At 37.6% G+C, this 17407-nt stretch overlaps 1 protein-coding gene across 3 annotated transcripts in view; it reads right to left on the bottom strand.

Annotated features, from left to right (window-relative positions):
• HHLA2 (HHLA2 member of B7 family) overlaps nucleotides 1-17407 on the bottom strand; it is a 150565-nt gene that overhangs the window by 121412 nt on the left and 11746 nt on the right. For 2 of the 3 annotated variants that reach the window (XM_082625666.1, XM_082625664.1), the window contains exon 2: nucleotides 6282-6575. The gene's annotated coding sequence lies outside the window, so the exon portion shown is untranslated. Of the gene's footprint in view, nucleotides 1-6281; nucleotides 6576-6673; nucleotides 6699-17407 lie in introns of those variants that run through there. The other variant, XM_082625665.1, reaches the window with a different exon arrangement.

Raw genomic sequence — 17407 nt, forward strand, 5'->3', positions numbered from 1 at the left:
TGCCTGACCTGGTTTATACTACCATGTACCAGCCTGACTCAGACCCTATACAACTCTGCCCTGGCACACGCCTGCCAGGTACCATGCAAAACGCCTGCCATGTACCATGCAAAACCTCAGTAAGACCTTCAAAAGGAGAGATGTAAAGACCAAAGGCACATGCACTAGATTTTTTCAAGATCATAAGAGGTCTTTTCCCAGGATTATTGCGCAAGAGCTGTGGTTAAAAGAGTTTAGCTACTCCAAAGGTGGGCATGATACCTGCAATTCCTTAGGCCAAAACATACAGAGCATTAAAAGAACTAAATAACCCTTTCTAGATATCAGCTCAAGATTTGAGGACTTTTTTGTTTGTCCTACAGATCTTCCCATCAGGAATCACAAAGAACGAGTGTAGGGGCCATTTTAAAATTTATTTTTATCATTGAACTTTTGGTATGCTTTTAAAACCTAAATGTCTCCAATATTCAGAATTTTCCCATTTTTTTCTTATAGCCTAGATAGTGCTAAACTTTTTTCTAATCAAGTAAACTTTGATAGTATCTGTAAATTTGGTGTTGTCAGAACTGGTTTGAAAAGTACCCAGTTTTCAAAGTCTACAAAATTTCTCAAATAAACTGTTTAAAAATTACATCTTACATCTTTTGCACATTCAAGACCTCCTTTAGTCTGTGAATACAGCTTTTGTACTGCTTTCCCTCTATGCCTATCCAAACCTCTGATAAGAGATAAAGTTATTTATCTTGGAATCCCCCAATTATTTTTAACCACATTGTACAAATTCACTGGTGGTTGTTCAAACATCTTCATAAACCAGGTATAGATTAGAAAGTCCAATTGTTAAGGACATAATTGAAAATCCATCTCTATAACCAATTTCATCTTAGCTCTGTAGCCCTATGTATGCTTAGCAGTAGAAAAGGTGGTCCAATTCAACAATTATTTCCAGCTAAGTTCAAAATCATTTAATTGCATTCCTATTTAAAGATACTTCTTCAGGCTTATTCCTCATTCTTGTTCAGAAATTATGTCAATGCAGCTGTGGGGAGAAAGGGCATATCCACATCTTTCTATGCATAACTGCTGGTGCCTAGGGATTTGTTGTTTTAGCACAGTCATTGAACAATAATGACTCCATTATATGACATGAGTTTTTCCTGCCGATGTCCCCTAACCTCCCCTGTAGCATCCCAGTATCCATGGTCCTACAGATATTTGGACAAATTTCTCTATACAGGGACTGACAAACGACAGCCCTTAGGGCAAATACAGTCTGCAGGCATGATTTTGTATGATCCAAGAACTAAGAATGGTTTTTACATTTTTAAAGAGTTATAGCAGAAGAAAGAGGAAGAGGAGAAGTAGAAGAAGGAAAAGGAGGTGGTGGTGGAAAAGGAGGAGGGGTTAGGAGAAGGAGGGGAAAAAGAATATGTGACAGAGATCACATATGGCCTGCAAAGCCTAAAATACTTACTATCTGGCTCTTTAGAGGAAGTTTTCAACCCTTTCTCTACATACAGATTTCATGAGTTGGCCTACATTTCTCTTTGACGCAGTCACTTTCTTCCATCTGCCCATCTTCCAGAGTTGATACTCTGGTACCCAATAATCAGGTGTTAACCACCTGGGTTCATTGGGAGTTTGAGTCTTCTTGATGTCAAGCTCAGTGGTGTGATTAATTCAGGGTCATATTGACCCTCTCTAGCCTATCAAAACTTCTTTACCCTCTTCATCCACCTCTTATGCCCTGGCAGTTCTGGATGGGTCTAAGATCGGTTGCTCAACAAACTCTAAACATGAAGCTGGAGTCAGCTCTCTCAAGTCTTATGGAAGAGTCTGTTGCCCACCCCACCCCAGAGGAGAGGAGCATCGTTCGTTTCTCTATCTCCCCCCCATCAGTACTTCAATACAGGAGTGTCTAAAATTACTCAAGAATCCCTTGAAAGGACAAACCCACAAAGCTGGAGACTGAGTATCCTCAACACAATTCCTCAAAAATTTCTGATTATGCAAGCATATTTTGACAAAAGACAGGTAATACCAAGTTACCCATTTATTCTTTGTACCTGTGTGAAAGAACCAGGCAAGAAGGCAAATCATATGAGAAATATCCTCAGGCTTGCTACAATTGTAACAAGGGGGAAAAGAGATATTCAATATATTAGTTTTAGATTCTGATGATTTATATATTTATATTTATTTAGTGTTACTTGAACATTATATTTGGTAACTGACTTAGAAATATTAGAACTTAAGAGACAATGAACCAATTAATTGTCCCCTTCCTCTAATTCAGTAACAAGAGGAAGATAGTCCAGTAAGCAGCAGAACCTCACAGTTACCTGCTACATTAGTCACCCATCTTAGAAGAATGTCTGGATCATTATACAAGTAAGTATTTAGAAAAGGAGGTATCATCTAACAAAAATATCAAATTTTTTGGCATTGGCCTAGGGGCTAGGTAGCAAGAAAATAAACTTTGGAGGCTGAAAGAATAACAATCCATGTTATACAGTGGTGAAACATTTGGTTAAGTTGTCACCTGTGACACTTGGAAAGTATGTAATGTATTTTCTTGATAAACTTGCATTTCTGAGGGAAAAGTTTGGAAGAGAGAATTTTAATTACCATTGGTTATATTTGTCAACAAACAAGAAATAGATTAACTCATTTAACTTGGGGAAAGAGTTGGCTGGTTTAAAAGAAAGAATGAAAGGGAACAGAGAGGATCCAGGAAGTCTAGGACTTGCAGGGTTGAGAAGGGAAATACTTCTCAACTCCAACTGGTAAAAGATAAAAATGAGAAGCCTTTTGATACAAAAAAAAAAAGGCTTATTAAAATTTAGCGTTACAGCAAGAACCAAATCAAAGGCATGGCTAAAACTGAAAACTTCTGAATGGTTTCTGTTATCAGAAAGCATAGATCTAGTTAAGGTTATGGCATCCACTACATCATTTAAAGAGGACAAAATGACTCAGTGAAAACAGACAAAGGCTATGATTCTCCCACCAAATCCTCATAGGTCCAAGCTGTGCACTTAATTGAACTTAGCCCAGTCTTGAAAATTATTGTGGACTCTACTGGCACATGCTGATGAATGAAATCAAATGGATGAGAACCCAATTAAATACGTAGTTTTAGTCCAAAGAAACCACAAGACTAGACCAAAATTTGATGATTATTTGAAACTTAAAATGATTCTTGGCCCGAAAGCATAAGCTGAGAAAGTTTCTTAATCTCTAAGGCAGATATATTCTCTAACCCTCTCCTGAACTATACCACAGAAGATAAGGGAGAAAGGAGAAACTTCCCAAGGCCTAAGCCAAGGACCTTGGAAAACAGTGAACTTGGAAGTCCTTCCCACAAAGCAAAATTGAGTCCTAATTAGATATATCTAGGACTTCCCTGGTGGTCCAGTGGTAAAGAATCCGCCTTCCAAAGCAGGGGACGTGGGTTCGATCCCTGGTCAGGGAACTAAGATCCCACATGCGGGGCAGCTAAGCCCGGGAGCCACAACTACTGAGCTCACGAGTCTCAACTAGAGAACCTGCATACTGCAAACTACAGAGCCCACGAGCTCTGGAGCCCACTTGCCACAACTACGGAGCTCATGCGCCCTGGAGCCCACGCACCACAACTAGAGAAGAGAAAACCCACCACAACTAGGGAGAAGCCCATGCGCCGCAACGGAAGATCCCGCATGACTCAGCGAAGATCCCGCGTGCCACAACTAAGACTCAATGCAGCCAAAATAAATAAACAATAAATCTTAAAAAAAAAAAAAAAAAAAAATCTTCTACCCACAGCATAAAGGATCCTGACAACACATTCCCGGGGTGATCTTAAAATTGACTTCCCATTCTTTCCCAATCTGAACAGGATTATTTGTTTCAGTTATCATTCCTTTATTCCACCAATGTATACTGGGTGTGTGAGAAACTAATAATTTGTCATCTTAATTCACAGGTTTCCAGATAATGAAGGACCACACCTGGACCTGATGTAAAGAATTCTATTTATTACTTAGAGATGCTGGGCTTTGAGTCTGATGCACTGACTTTAAGTGACTTTTGGATTGTATCTCTCAAGAAAGGTGGAATGGGTTTTGGCGGCAGGAAAGAAAGTGGTAACCTGCATATCTGATGGCCAGAAAGGCAGATAATAGTGATTTTTGCTGACTATTTGCATCTTGCTTATTTCTCATAAAATGGCAGGATTGTACTTCCTGGACCTCTTGGAAATGGGTAAGGCCGCATGACCAACTCCTGGCCAAGCGTTTATTTGCTGGTGCTAAATGCTTCAGAATTTCCTCTTTCCCTTTGTCTTAGCAACCAGCAATGCTGAGGTGGTGGCTGATCTGACAGTCCCTGAGTTACTGTAAAAAGCGGAGCCCCTCTGCTGATCCACAGTTGACATATTTATTTCTCTCTCAGGTATGCCGCCTGTTTAAACCATAAAGATATGGAAAATGTTTGATACTGAAACATGATCTAATCTATCTTGACTGGTAAAAGAACCAATCACCACCATTTTCTTCTCAGTACACTTTCACCAAAAACTATGAAATTATGGGTTCCTAATTTAAGTAAAGGAACTTAAACTTGTTTTTCCAAAGAAGTTTGCAGGATGTGAAATTGATAAGAAATTAATATCTAGAATGTACAATAAAAAGACAGGAACACCAAAGGAAAAAAGTTGTACAAAGTATATACAAGCGGGCTTCCCTGGTGGCACAGTGGTTGAGAGTCTGCCTGCCGATGCAGGGGACATGATGCATTCGTGCCCCGGTCCGGGAGGATCCCACATGTCGCGGAGCGGCTGGGCCCGTGAGCCATGGCCACGGGGCCTGCGCGTCCGGAGCCTGTGCTCCGCAACGGGAGAGGCCACAACAGTGAGAGGCCCACGTACCGCAAAAAAAAAAAAAAAAAAAAAAAAGTATATACAAGCTATTTACAGAAAATTCAAATGCTAGCAACTGTATAACAAGGTACTCAGACTCATTAGTAATCAAAGGAATGTAAATTAAGGAAAGATATTATTTACACCTATTAGCCTGGAAATAGAAAGTTGGAAAATTGTCAAGTATTGGCAAGAAAGTGAGAATATGGGGACCCCCAAGAATGGATGATGGGAAAGTGACTAGTGAAGTCTTTCGAGAGGACAACTGGTTACAACATAGTCAAATTAAAAATCATTAAAACTAGTTCTGGGTGTAAAAGGTATGAAACGGTGTAAGATAGATTGAGATGAACCATTTCTATAAATTAATATATGTATGCAGAACAGTACACATTTTATAAGAACACATTCAAAAATATAGACAGTAAATCGATTAGAATGTTTACCAATGACAGCAGAGGGCTTTGGGAATAAAGAATGAGGATGAAGGGAAATAATAAAAGCTTTAATGATAATGAGGCACAACCTGATTACCACCACCATCCACAGTAGAGATCTCCCCCTAAATAAGTAACTTTGTTACTTACCTCATCCCAACCAAAAGTGTGTTATGTAAAAGGAGCAAATAATTTTTTCAATAGTTGTCATATGGCCAGTGATTGTAAGCCATAGAAAGATACCCTTGAGTACAAGTAAATGCCAATGACCATAGTTGAATCATTTTATAACCTTTAGACTAGTATACTGATACAATGTTTAACAATTAGTTCAGAAGCAGGGAGTAGGGGCTGGATTTGTAGGGTTTTCTGATTTTGAGATGTAAATATTGCTATCACAGTTGATTACAAACTATCAAGGATTTAATAAACAGATGGCAAAACTCCTGAAAATTTAACAATTGGTCCTCACAAGCTGGTAGGAGCATGTTCTAAGCAGTACCTTTGAGACTCCAGAATTAAAGTACAAGACCCACTGATTTAAATGTAGATCTTGCCAAGAATGGCACATAAAATAAACACTTAGAGGTTTTCTGTCCATAAACTTGTAGAAAGCAACACATTTCACCCACATTCAATCTTTAATATGAGCTAATGGGAACTTCTTCCATTTTTCAATTTGAAATGTTTAATTATTGTAAAATCACAGGCCACAATATTTAATGGGGTCTAGCCACAGCTAGACCTGAATCAAAAAGCCTAAAGCTTGGGTGGTGTATTTTGTTCCTTCCTACAGGGAACAAAGTACAGCAGTGGTATGTTCTTACCACTTGGACAAAAGACCTTAGCTCAGGTTAGGAATACAGAGCGTCTGGACCTACCATCTCACAAAGGCTTTCTATTTCTCCCAAAACATTGATCTGTCACCTAACAAGTCTGCTTACCCATTCAACAGCATGAGTATGCCAATCTGTTCCATTTCCAACATCCAGTTTTCTTCTTGTTCCTCTTGTTTGGCAGACTCTGTTCTTCAACCAAGGTAGGAAAAGTTACACAGTTTCTTAGAATCCCAGTCTCCTCTACCATAAGGTGAGAATTAATTGAGAACCGTGCAGCCTCCTCAGAGTTTTATGGAGATTAGATTTGGAAGTGTCGGTACAGCTCTTGGCACATGGTACACACTGGCATGTCAGTTTCCTTTTCGTCTTTCTTCCCATGTCCTCACCCAGTTTTGTGGACTAAAAAAACAACAAAAAATGAGCAACATTAGTTTCTGACCTAGCTTTCTTCTTCGCTAATACCCTGTTTCCTCCTCAAGGACATTTTTTGCACATACCTTTGCAAAATCTGACATTTATCATTTGAACTCTGCTCTGAACCTCCCATTTCATCAAATACATGATGGCCTCTCCAGTCACCACGAAATTGTTACAGAATCTACTTATCCAGATTTCACTCTCTAGACTCAAGCAGCTGAAACTTACAATATTCCTCATGAAAGGTTAGGAACTGTAGATTTAGCTGAGGTTCTCAACAAGGGAGGTACTGTAGGCTAGGGTACATCTTGGAAATGTGGGAGCATTTTTGCTTTTCTGACAACTGGGGACAGACACAGAGGCTCAGGCATTTAGTGGTTTGGGGCAAAGAATGTTAGATATTCTAAACAGAAAGGACAATCCCACACATGGAGTATCTTCCTGAACACGGTTTTAATATCCCAGAGTGCCAAACCCACTATAAGTACAAACTAATGATACTTCAGTAGATGAGATACTAAAAAGATTTTTTCATATACTTATGCAAAAAGTCAACATAATTTAAGAGAAGGATGTTATAGAGAGAAAAGCTTAAATGGGATAGAGACTATTTTAAAACTATTGAATAGTTTACTATCTACTTTCTATCTACTCAATGTTATATAGCATTTTAAAATGCATATTAGTTAAAAAGGATTTCAGTGTAGAAATGCAATTATTGCAAAAACAACAAGGCAGATTGCAAATATATGATAGCTTTGGGACTCCTTTTGCGACTTCATGCCAAATATTATAAAACTAGCAGAACACTACATTTCATTATAAAAATATTTTTTAAATTTCACATTCTTATCATCTTACATTATTTCTTTGTAGTACAGGGACAAACACTTATATTGGGAAACTAGCATTGGAATTATTTGGGGGTTGCCTGTTTTCAGCTCTTACTACAATACTGTCCCTTATGGCTCATCACATAATTTCTCTACAGCCTTTATTTTTTATTGGAGTAGAATTGCTTTGCAATGTTGTGTTAGTTTCTGCTGTACAATGAAGTGAATCAGCTATATGTATACCTATATCCCCTCCCTCTTGGACCTTCCTCCCACCTCCCCCCCCATCCCACCCATCTAGGTTGTCACAGAGCACCGAGCTGAGCTCCCTGTGCTATACAGCAGGTTCCCACTAGCTATCTATTTTACACATGGTAGTGTATTTATATCAAACCTAATCTCCCAATTCATCCCACCCTCTCCTTCCCTCCCTGTGTCCACATGTCCGTTCTCTATGTCTACATCTCTATTCTTGCCCTGCAAATAGGTTCATCTGTACCATTTTTCTAGATTCCACATATATGCATTAATATATGATATTTGTTTTTCTCTTTCTGGTATACTTCGTTCCTTTTTATGGCTGAGTAATATTCCACAGTATATATGTACCACATCTTCTTTATCCACTCATCTGTCGTTGGACATTTATGTTGTTTCCATGTCCTGGCTATTGTAAATAGCACTGCAATGAACATTAGGGTACATGTAGCCTCTTATTTATAGTTTCTTTCCAATCTATTCTATAGTCCTTATTGCTTATGGAAGAATATAGCCTCCCAGGCTGTTTTAGCTGAGACTGAACATATGTTCCAACATGTAATGGGATTTCAAAATGGCAGGAGACATGTACTTTGTCACTAACACTCTATGTCACAATATATGAAAATTTTTTTTACATCTTTATTGGAGTATAATTGCTTTACAATGGTGTGTTAGTTTCTGCTTTATAACAAAGTGAATCAGTTATACATATACATATGTTCCCTACAATATATGAAATTCTAACACCATACTTGTAATACTGAGTTCATTTGCAAGATTCATATCTCACCATTGCTTTCATTTCAACAGTCTGTATTTTTTTAAAATTAAAAAAAAACAGTTTGTAATTTATCTTGGCATATTAGTCCTACTTCAACTGGGGTTGTTCCTCCTCATTACATATAAATAAGTTCTCTTTCAATTATGCACAAGAGTAATACTAGATTTTATTCTAGTGTCCACTCATACCAATGCTTCAATTTCCCTGTGTGTCTTGTATGGAGTGACTTCTGATCTTCTCGCTTATTCAGGAAGAAAGTACTAATACCTGATACTTCATTGTCTTTTAATATATTTATGACTGAACATTTACATGCTTGAATATCTAATTTTTAAAATTTCTCCTGTATTTAACAATCAATTCTATTGATTTTTTAAAACTATGCAGTTAGGTTATATTACTGATTCATTTTATTTTGGCATAGAAAAGAAGGCATTACAAACATTTGTTGTAAGGGTGCACTGGGTCTAATAGAGCTGAGAATCATGGATTCCAGGGAATGTTTACAAACATGGGCTCTCCGGGGTCTTGAAGAAAATTCCTTAGCAGTGAGGCCAATCCTTATTCTGTGAGGAGGAGGCAAAGTCTATGGTTATCAGTGTCTTTGAAGAGTATCATTTCCTTTCATTAATCCTTCTACATTCATTAAAAAGAATGAAATAATACCATTTGCAGCAACATGAATGGACCTGGCGATTATCATACTAAGTAAGGTAAATCAGACAGAGAAAGACAAATATCATATGATATCACGTATATGCAGAATCTTTAAAAAAATGATACAAATGGACTTATTTACAAAGCAGAAACAGACTCACAGATTCAGAAATGAATTTATGGTTACCGGGGGGGAAGGGTGTGGGGGAGGGATAGATTGGGAGTTTGGGATTGACATGTACACACTGCTATATTTAAAACAGATAACCAACAAGGACCTAATATACAGCACAGGGAATTTACAGATAAGCAAGGGAAGGAAGCTAGAATGATCCATATGGTAATAGATAAGAGTTTGAGACAACAATATAAACTCAAGTTTAGCTTAATTATAGATATAGATGGTTACATATAAAAATATTTCTAGATATGTACATGCAAGTTTTAGTGTATGAGTTAGCATAACACATATTTCTTTGATCTGTTGGCTAAAATAGTTGATTCTAGGACTGAGGCAGAAAATCAGCCTGAACTTAAGAATAAAAGGTAAAACTGTGAAACTTTTAGAGAAAAAAATATTAGAGAAAATCTTTAATAACCAGAGCTGGGCAAAAGTTCTGAGATTTGACACTAAAAGTATGATCCATAATCATACTTATAAACTTGACATCATCAAAATTTAAACTTTTACTTTGTGAAAGACCTTGTTAGGAGAATGAAAAGGAAAACTATAGATTGAGAGAAAATATTTGTAAGCCACATATCTGGTAAAGAACTAGTATCTAAAGTATATGAAGCTCTTCCAAAGCTCAAAAGTAAAAAAGCAAAGAATCCAAAAGAAAATAGACAAAAGGCATGAGGAGACATTGTACCTAAGAAGATATTTAGATAGCAAATAAGCACATGAAAAGATGTTCAACATCACTGTACCTAAGAAGATATTTAGATAGCAAATAAGCACATGAAAAGATGTTCAACAACACTAGACATTATGGAAATGCAAATTAAAACTACAGTGAGATAATCACTACACAACTATCATAAAAATTTTAATTAAAAAATTAAATAAAGGGCTTCCCTGGTGGCACAGTGGTTGAGAGTCCGCCTGCCGATGCAGGGGACACGGGTTCGTGCCCCGGTCCGGGAAGATCCCACATGCCGCAGAGCGGCTAGGACCGTGAGCCATGGATGCTGAGCCTGTGCGTCTGGAGCCTGTGCTCCGCAACGGGAGAGGCCACAACAGTGAGAGGCCCGCGTACTGAAAAAAAAATAAATAAATAAATAAAAATGATAAAAAATTTTAAATGAAAATTAAAATATTTTAAAAGTAATGACAACCCCAAACACTAGTGAGGATGTGGAGAAACTGAATCACTCATACATTGCTGAGGGGAATGCAAAACGGCACAGCCAGTCCAGAAAACATCATGGCAATTCTTTAAAAACTAAACATGCAACTACCGTATAATTCAACAACTGCACCCCTGAGCATTTATCCCAGAGAAATGAAAACTTATGTTCACACAAAAACCTGTAATATTCATAGCAGTTTCATTTGTAATAGTCAAAAATTGGAAACAACACAGCTATCCTTCAATGGGCGAATGGTTAAACAAACTGTGGTACATCTATACCATAGAAAACTACTCAGCAAAAAAAAAAAAAAAAAAAGTACCAACTATACATAGTTGTTGAACCATACACAACTAAGGATGAATCTCCAGAGAATTATGCTGAGTTTAAATAACCAGTTCCAAAAGGCTACATATTGTTTCATTCTATTTATGTAACATCCTTTAAATGACAAATTATGTAAACAGAGAACAGTTTTGCAGATGCTAGTGGTTAAGTGAGGTGCGAGGGAGGTGGATATGGCTACAAAAGTTCAACATGAGAGATCCCTGTGGTGATGTATCTTGACTATGTCAATGTCAATATCCTGATGCTATTGCACATAGTTTTGCAAGACGATACCATTGGAGTATACTAGGTAAAGGGGACAAAGGATCTCTCTGGATTATTTCTTATGACTGCATGTGAATCTTCGACTATCTTAAAAGTTGAATTCAATTTAAAAATCTAATTGAGAATCAGGGCAATGGAGAAGCTTTATTGTACATCCAAATAATTCTGTTAGAGGCTGCTATATTATCCAAGTACTCTGGACGAAGCATGGTAATGTTCACTTTGTAGTGGAAAGACTATGGGCTTTGTTATTAGAGACCTTGGATGAGATATAGCTTACCACATATCAGCTGTGTGACCTTGGACAGTCTGACCTTCAGTGTCCTCATCTATAAAACACTAGATTCCTTTTAAGCCTTAAGCAAGGTAGTGTCTAAATTAGATACATAAAACACTGTATACTTAAAACCCTTGGCACTGTGTCTAACCACACAGTAAGTACTCAAACGCTAGCTATCATGAAGGAGAAAGAATCAGAACATTTGTTTAGCAAGCAACTGTTTCCCTGTCCCTGTGTTAAACTTGACAAGGGATTATTAGATTATAAAACAACATATAAAAGAGACATAGAACCCCAACTAAGCAAACATATGTTAACAGAAGTGTATATGTGATTTTTAAAAAATTGTCTAATAAATTTTCCTCATTTTTAAAGAGTGTATGATTACAGAGACTGGAAAAATTAAAAAAGAAACACAGATAATGCAATCATCATTACAGAATAACATGACTAACCTTATTTTTATATGCATATATTTTTAGAACACTGATATTATGCTGCTTATATACAATTTTCAAATCTACTTTTTGATTGCATGCGTATTTTTCCATGTCATCAAATATCTTAAAACATCTTTTTCAATGTTGCCTAAATTAGAGCCTATATATACAATGGAATATTAACTATGTACCAACGGACATGTTAGTTGATTCCAATTTTTTTCTACTGTAAAAACTAACAGAAAAATTCTAGTTACATAAAACTTTGTCTAAGTTGACTATTGATAAAGGAATGCTTCCTATAGAGGGGATATTAAGAAAAAGAATATACAGGTACCACCCCCCTTTTTGAAAGTTTGCTTTACGCCACTTCATTTTTACAAATTACCCACATTAGTACCTGTTTTCACTAATGGAAGGAAATCCAAAGAGGATTTGGGATTTTACAAAAAAAAGGCAAAAAGAAAAAATTACATTCAGCATTTGTTTTGCAGTGGGCTATTATAAAGGCAATGTGTGCCTCAAGCAGTGAGAGTGGCCCCGCCAAACTCCTTCCCCAGGAACTACACTCAGCATCTCAGCATCATGCTGCCATAGCTTTGAACTGTTTCTGTGAGCATCTGTGCTTTATCTTGATTTACTTTGTGCATCCGTTAGCAAAATGTGTCCTAAGATAATTGCTTCTTTGCTTTCCACCATTTCGGCTTACGAAAAGTTTCATAGGAATGCTCTGCTTTCAGGTAGTGGGAGAAATTTGTACTCTAAAATTCTTGATTTGCGTGACAAATCCTTCTGAAAGGAATGAAGCAGGATTTTTAAGAAGATGCTTTTTTGGAAGTAAGTATTTGTTCCACTTGAATTAGTTTCACTCTGATCAACGTATATTATGCTTTTTAAAGTAGAAGTAATAGAAACTTTGGAAGAAAGTGAAAACACCTCAGAATCTATTACAACCAAAGAAAAGAATGTCAAGTACATTGTGAAAAGTATGCCAGATATTGGGAAGGTTTATTTCAAAGCAGTTAGAGCATTCAAATGCCAGACAGTCTATTATTGTTAAAGACAGTTCAGGCCTGCAACGGAGGCTCAAACTAAACTCTGGAATCATTTAGGAAGTGACAGAGGAAAGAAAAAAGGGAAATATATACATAAATTCAACAGCTCAAATTATAGTTTCAGGGAACAGGCATATAATCAAAAAACAAGAAAGGACTGCATCGGGAAGTTGAAATTAAGTTTTCAAAAGAAAAAGCAATAGACAGGATAGACCCCACTACTTGAAGAATAGGATTAAAAAATCATCCAGTGAAAAGAGGCAGAACTGCTTAATTTTGGTTGTGTTTCTTTATAAAGGAGAAAAAGTCTTTATTGTATGGTAGAACAATATTGATAGAAAGTTGAAGCCCAAGATGGCTACAGCAAAGTGATAACTGAGGGAGGAAACTTCACATCGCAAAATGTCACAGGGTAGTGTAGTTAATCCAACAAGCAGTATTTCATGAAAAGGAAGGGTGTTCTGCATTTTTACCCATAGCAACATGATGCAAGATAGAAGCAGTAACGTTACTTTCCCCAGAGGATGATATAGCTACTAGCTGCATTTCAGATTCAACTGTAGAGATTTTAAACATGTACATGTACAGCTGCCTTTCAAATGCAGTAAATCAAAACATCCTTATTGGTTGGAAATGGGCATCTGCATAGCAGCAGCGTAACTGCTGCTCAGTGAGTGAACTAGTTTTTAGCAGATTAGGGTCACCAACCCTATATATTTAAGAAGATTCTCAACAAATGTTACTTTTATAATCTAAAATGTTAATCCTTAATTACCTTGACTTTATAGCCGGAAACTGCCAATGACAAATTGGTATTATAAAATGTCTTATTGATGTATATTGAAAGGTTATCTTAAGACTCAGATAAGTTCAATTAATTTCTCAGACTAAAAGAATCTCCTCTCTAGTTTTGTAGCCTTAATTAACGTCAAACATAGGTGTCCTACTTCCCCCCTCTCTCCAAGACACTTAGAATTGATCTCTAATCAGGATATAACTACCCAAACAGATCTTTCTGGATTCATGGTATTTTCCATTATTATTCTAAGCTTTCATCCCAGTAGTTTATGCTAAAACAAATTAAAAGAACTACCCCCATTTCTACATACATATTCTCTCTTTGATCAGAAGTGAGACAGAGACCATGGAGAAAGCAGTCCACTTTATTCTATGCTAGTCTGACTACAAAAACAAAGGGAATATAAGAAAGATAAAGGTGTGATCCTACCAATCTTCAAGAAAGACAGGCCCAAGTCCAAATATTAGATTCAGTACAACTCAAGGTAAACCTATTGCTTTAACAAATCCATAATGAAAAGCATGGACTGGTAGGAAAACTGTTTTTCTAATTTCAATGGATGTTTGTTTTCTCTTTAAAATTGTGTAGATTTCTTAAGTTACCAGGCTATGCAAATTGTCACAGGCAAAATCAAATTTATAAATAAATGATATCTATTGCTACACAAGACTAAAATAAGAATTTTATATTTAGCGATAGGTCAAAGCTAAGTTTCCAATAAGGATTTCATTAGTGATAGAGCTTTGTAATGAGTTTTGCAAGTCCCTAAGCCAATTTATTTTAAATGGCAGATTTTCTTATCTTCCCAACTCATTTTAGTTTGGAAAAACTGCCTTCACTCTGATACCTCTGAGTTCTCCAAACAATATCACAAATTAGCTAGCTCTTCATGTATAAATCACATAGAGATTAAACAAACTCAGGGGTAATTTGACACTCAGCCATAACACGTATTTTGGTTGGTCTCATCTATTTCCCTCTTGCTTCTTCTGTTACTTTGCATTTTAACCACTGTGAAGAGAGAGACTGAATATTTTAATCCATTTTATTATCTAACATTTGTCATTTACTTTTTGGTAATATTTTTAAAGGGAGATATAAGATATATGTCCTTCAGGACAAAGTCCTGTCATTCTTCTCCATTCTCTTATAGTTTTCTTACTGTGGTAAACACTGCACTTGAATACACTGAGAAGGTCCTTAAGAAGTCATTAGTTACCTATTAGGGCCATTTAATTACCTTTGGATGAGAACTCTGTTCCCTAATTCCCAGTTTAGAAAGGCCATTTCAGGAAGCAAGTTAGGATTTTATTATTTTGGAATTAAATATCAGACTATAGTTGAAATGTTTATCAACCACCTCAGAAAAAGGACGTATCTTGAAATAGCTCCCTGTAGTTTGTTTATTTGGATAATTCCTGGTTTTCATCAACCTGGATTTAATTCAGATGAGGGAGAAAAGAAAGCTCTTAACTCTGACTACCCTGAGATCATCATGTTGTAAGAAAGCCAAGCCACATGGAGAGGCCATGTGTAGGAACTCTTGTTAGACGTCCTAATCCTCACACCATCCCAGCCGAGGTGCCTGTCATGAGTGAATTAGCCTTCGGAGGAATCCAGTCCTCAACCATGGAGTCACCCTAGTCTTCCAGTCTTCCTAGCTGAGGCCTCAAACATTACAGAGCAAAGACAAGACATGCTTGTTATGCTCTGTTTGAGTTCCTGGACCAATCTACTATCACAAGAATATTCAGAGAGCATTACTTGATATAAATATTTTACTGAGCAAGAGACAAACCTTTTGCAACAGGGAGACTTCAAAACCAAAAGTAACACGAAGCTCAGGTCTCAGCAGTTACACCTCAATTTACAAAGAATGAATGAAAGAGTTCAGGTGACCCTTGAACCACCCTAGGGTTAGGAACACCAACCTCCAGCACAGTTCAGCATCCTTGGATTCAACCAACTGCAGATCATGTAGTACTATAGGATTTACTATTGAAAAAATACACATATAAGTGGACCCAAACAGTTCAAACCCATGTTATTTAAGGGTCAACTGTAGATTGTTTTCTGTTGTGACTGGTTACTAGAAACTTACATTCCTTTTAGGGTAATAGCACCGTATAAGTTTACTAATTTGTAGCCTATTGGCTAGGAAGCTGTAAGGTCACACAGACATGAAGAAAGCTTAAGTTTTGTTTAAGGTCAGAGTCAGCATTTCAGGGAAATCAGCACAGCTTATTTTGCTTATGTGATATGAGTGTTTGATTTAGGGGTATAGTCAAACTATGGCCTCCATTTTGGTTTTTCTTTAACACTACAGATATAATAGAATGGTGTCTTGTGCTGCAAAATTTTGCTGTACGTTGTTATGCAAAAATAGTAACTAGAACACTGATTAAGCTGTGGGGGTCATGAAAATGAGCAGAATTGACCAGAGGCTCCAACAGCTGTGCTCTGAAAAACCACTACATGTTTGGACAGAGGCAACACACCCAAGGGCTGCTTCCAGGCAATGACTGAGTTCTGTAAGAGACATGGGCCTCCTTGGATGGGTGATTTTGACTGGACTTCCTTGACGGCCTTGTTGAGCCTTCCTTAGACTGTAAAGGCATGCTTCCACTCAACCTTCCTTCCATCTATTCCTCATTCACATTCAGACTTGCCCACGGTCTGACTGCTCTTCCAGCCTTTTCCATCTCCCTCATCATTTTTTCTCATACAGGCATTTTCTCTAATATAATCCTTCTACATTTAACCCAGTCTTGGTGTCTGATTTCAGAGGATCCAGACAAACACCAGTAGTACTAGAAGTGGTCCGAAAAAACACACAGTAAGATGGGGGTTTGGTACTGGCTTATCCACCACCAGGCAGACAGAGGACACCATCCTCCTTGGTAGGTGGATCACACACTTTCTGGCAAAAGATAGTGGCTAAATTGCTCTATTTTAGTGACCTCTCACCAGTGCATTCTTGATGGCTTTGGTGAATGCTCTCTGGAAAATGTTCCAGTGGAGGTGAATGCTGCAACAGGTAGGGATGATACTGGCATTTGAAAAAAACTGGGGAGAACAATGCTTACAGAGATAGAGGGGTTGGCTGGTTACTGCTAAGTTGCATAGGTACTTTACAGAAGGATAATGAGAGATGAGGGCTGTAAACATCACTCAGAAACTAAATAGAAGAGCCAGAAAGCCTTGGTGGTAGCTTACTAAGAGGCCTGTCTCTTGCTAGGAGGGTAGACACAGTTGAGCAGCAGGCTGAAGACTTGATTATTAAAGTTCCAGAGCTCCAGAAACATTTTAATTCTCAGCCAAGGCAGGTCAGTTGTGAAGGTCAGGGCCCTGGTGGGGAAAACCTGGAACCCTGAAACTGGGTAGGGACATCTGAGTGGATGTCCTGAGGATGTTGATTCTGAAACCTTCCAGACCCTCTGGGACTGCAGAGGTAGCATAACCCTCCCCAGTAAGAACAAGCCCAGCATGGCAAAACTTTCACCCTGACAAGGCATTAGGTGATATACACACGGGCTACCCCTACTATCTCTCCTGGCTGCCAGGACAATAAACAGGGTTAAATCTCAGCTTAACCCAGCTGAAGATGGGCTGGGCCTTATAAGGAAGGAAAGAGACAATACAGCTAAAGAACTATATGAATCACCTGGGATATATTAGCAGGAGCAGGAAATTATTGCTGGAAGTGGATTTTGCAATGCTTGATCAATGGGGACAAAATGTAC

Source organism: Mesoplodon mirus, assembly GCF_964341445.2.
Source record: "Mesoplodon mirus genome assembly, chromosome: 6".
Lineage (NCBI taxonomy): Eukaryota > Metazoa > Chordata > Mammalia > Artiodactyla > Ziphiidae > Mesoplodon > Mesoplodon mirus.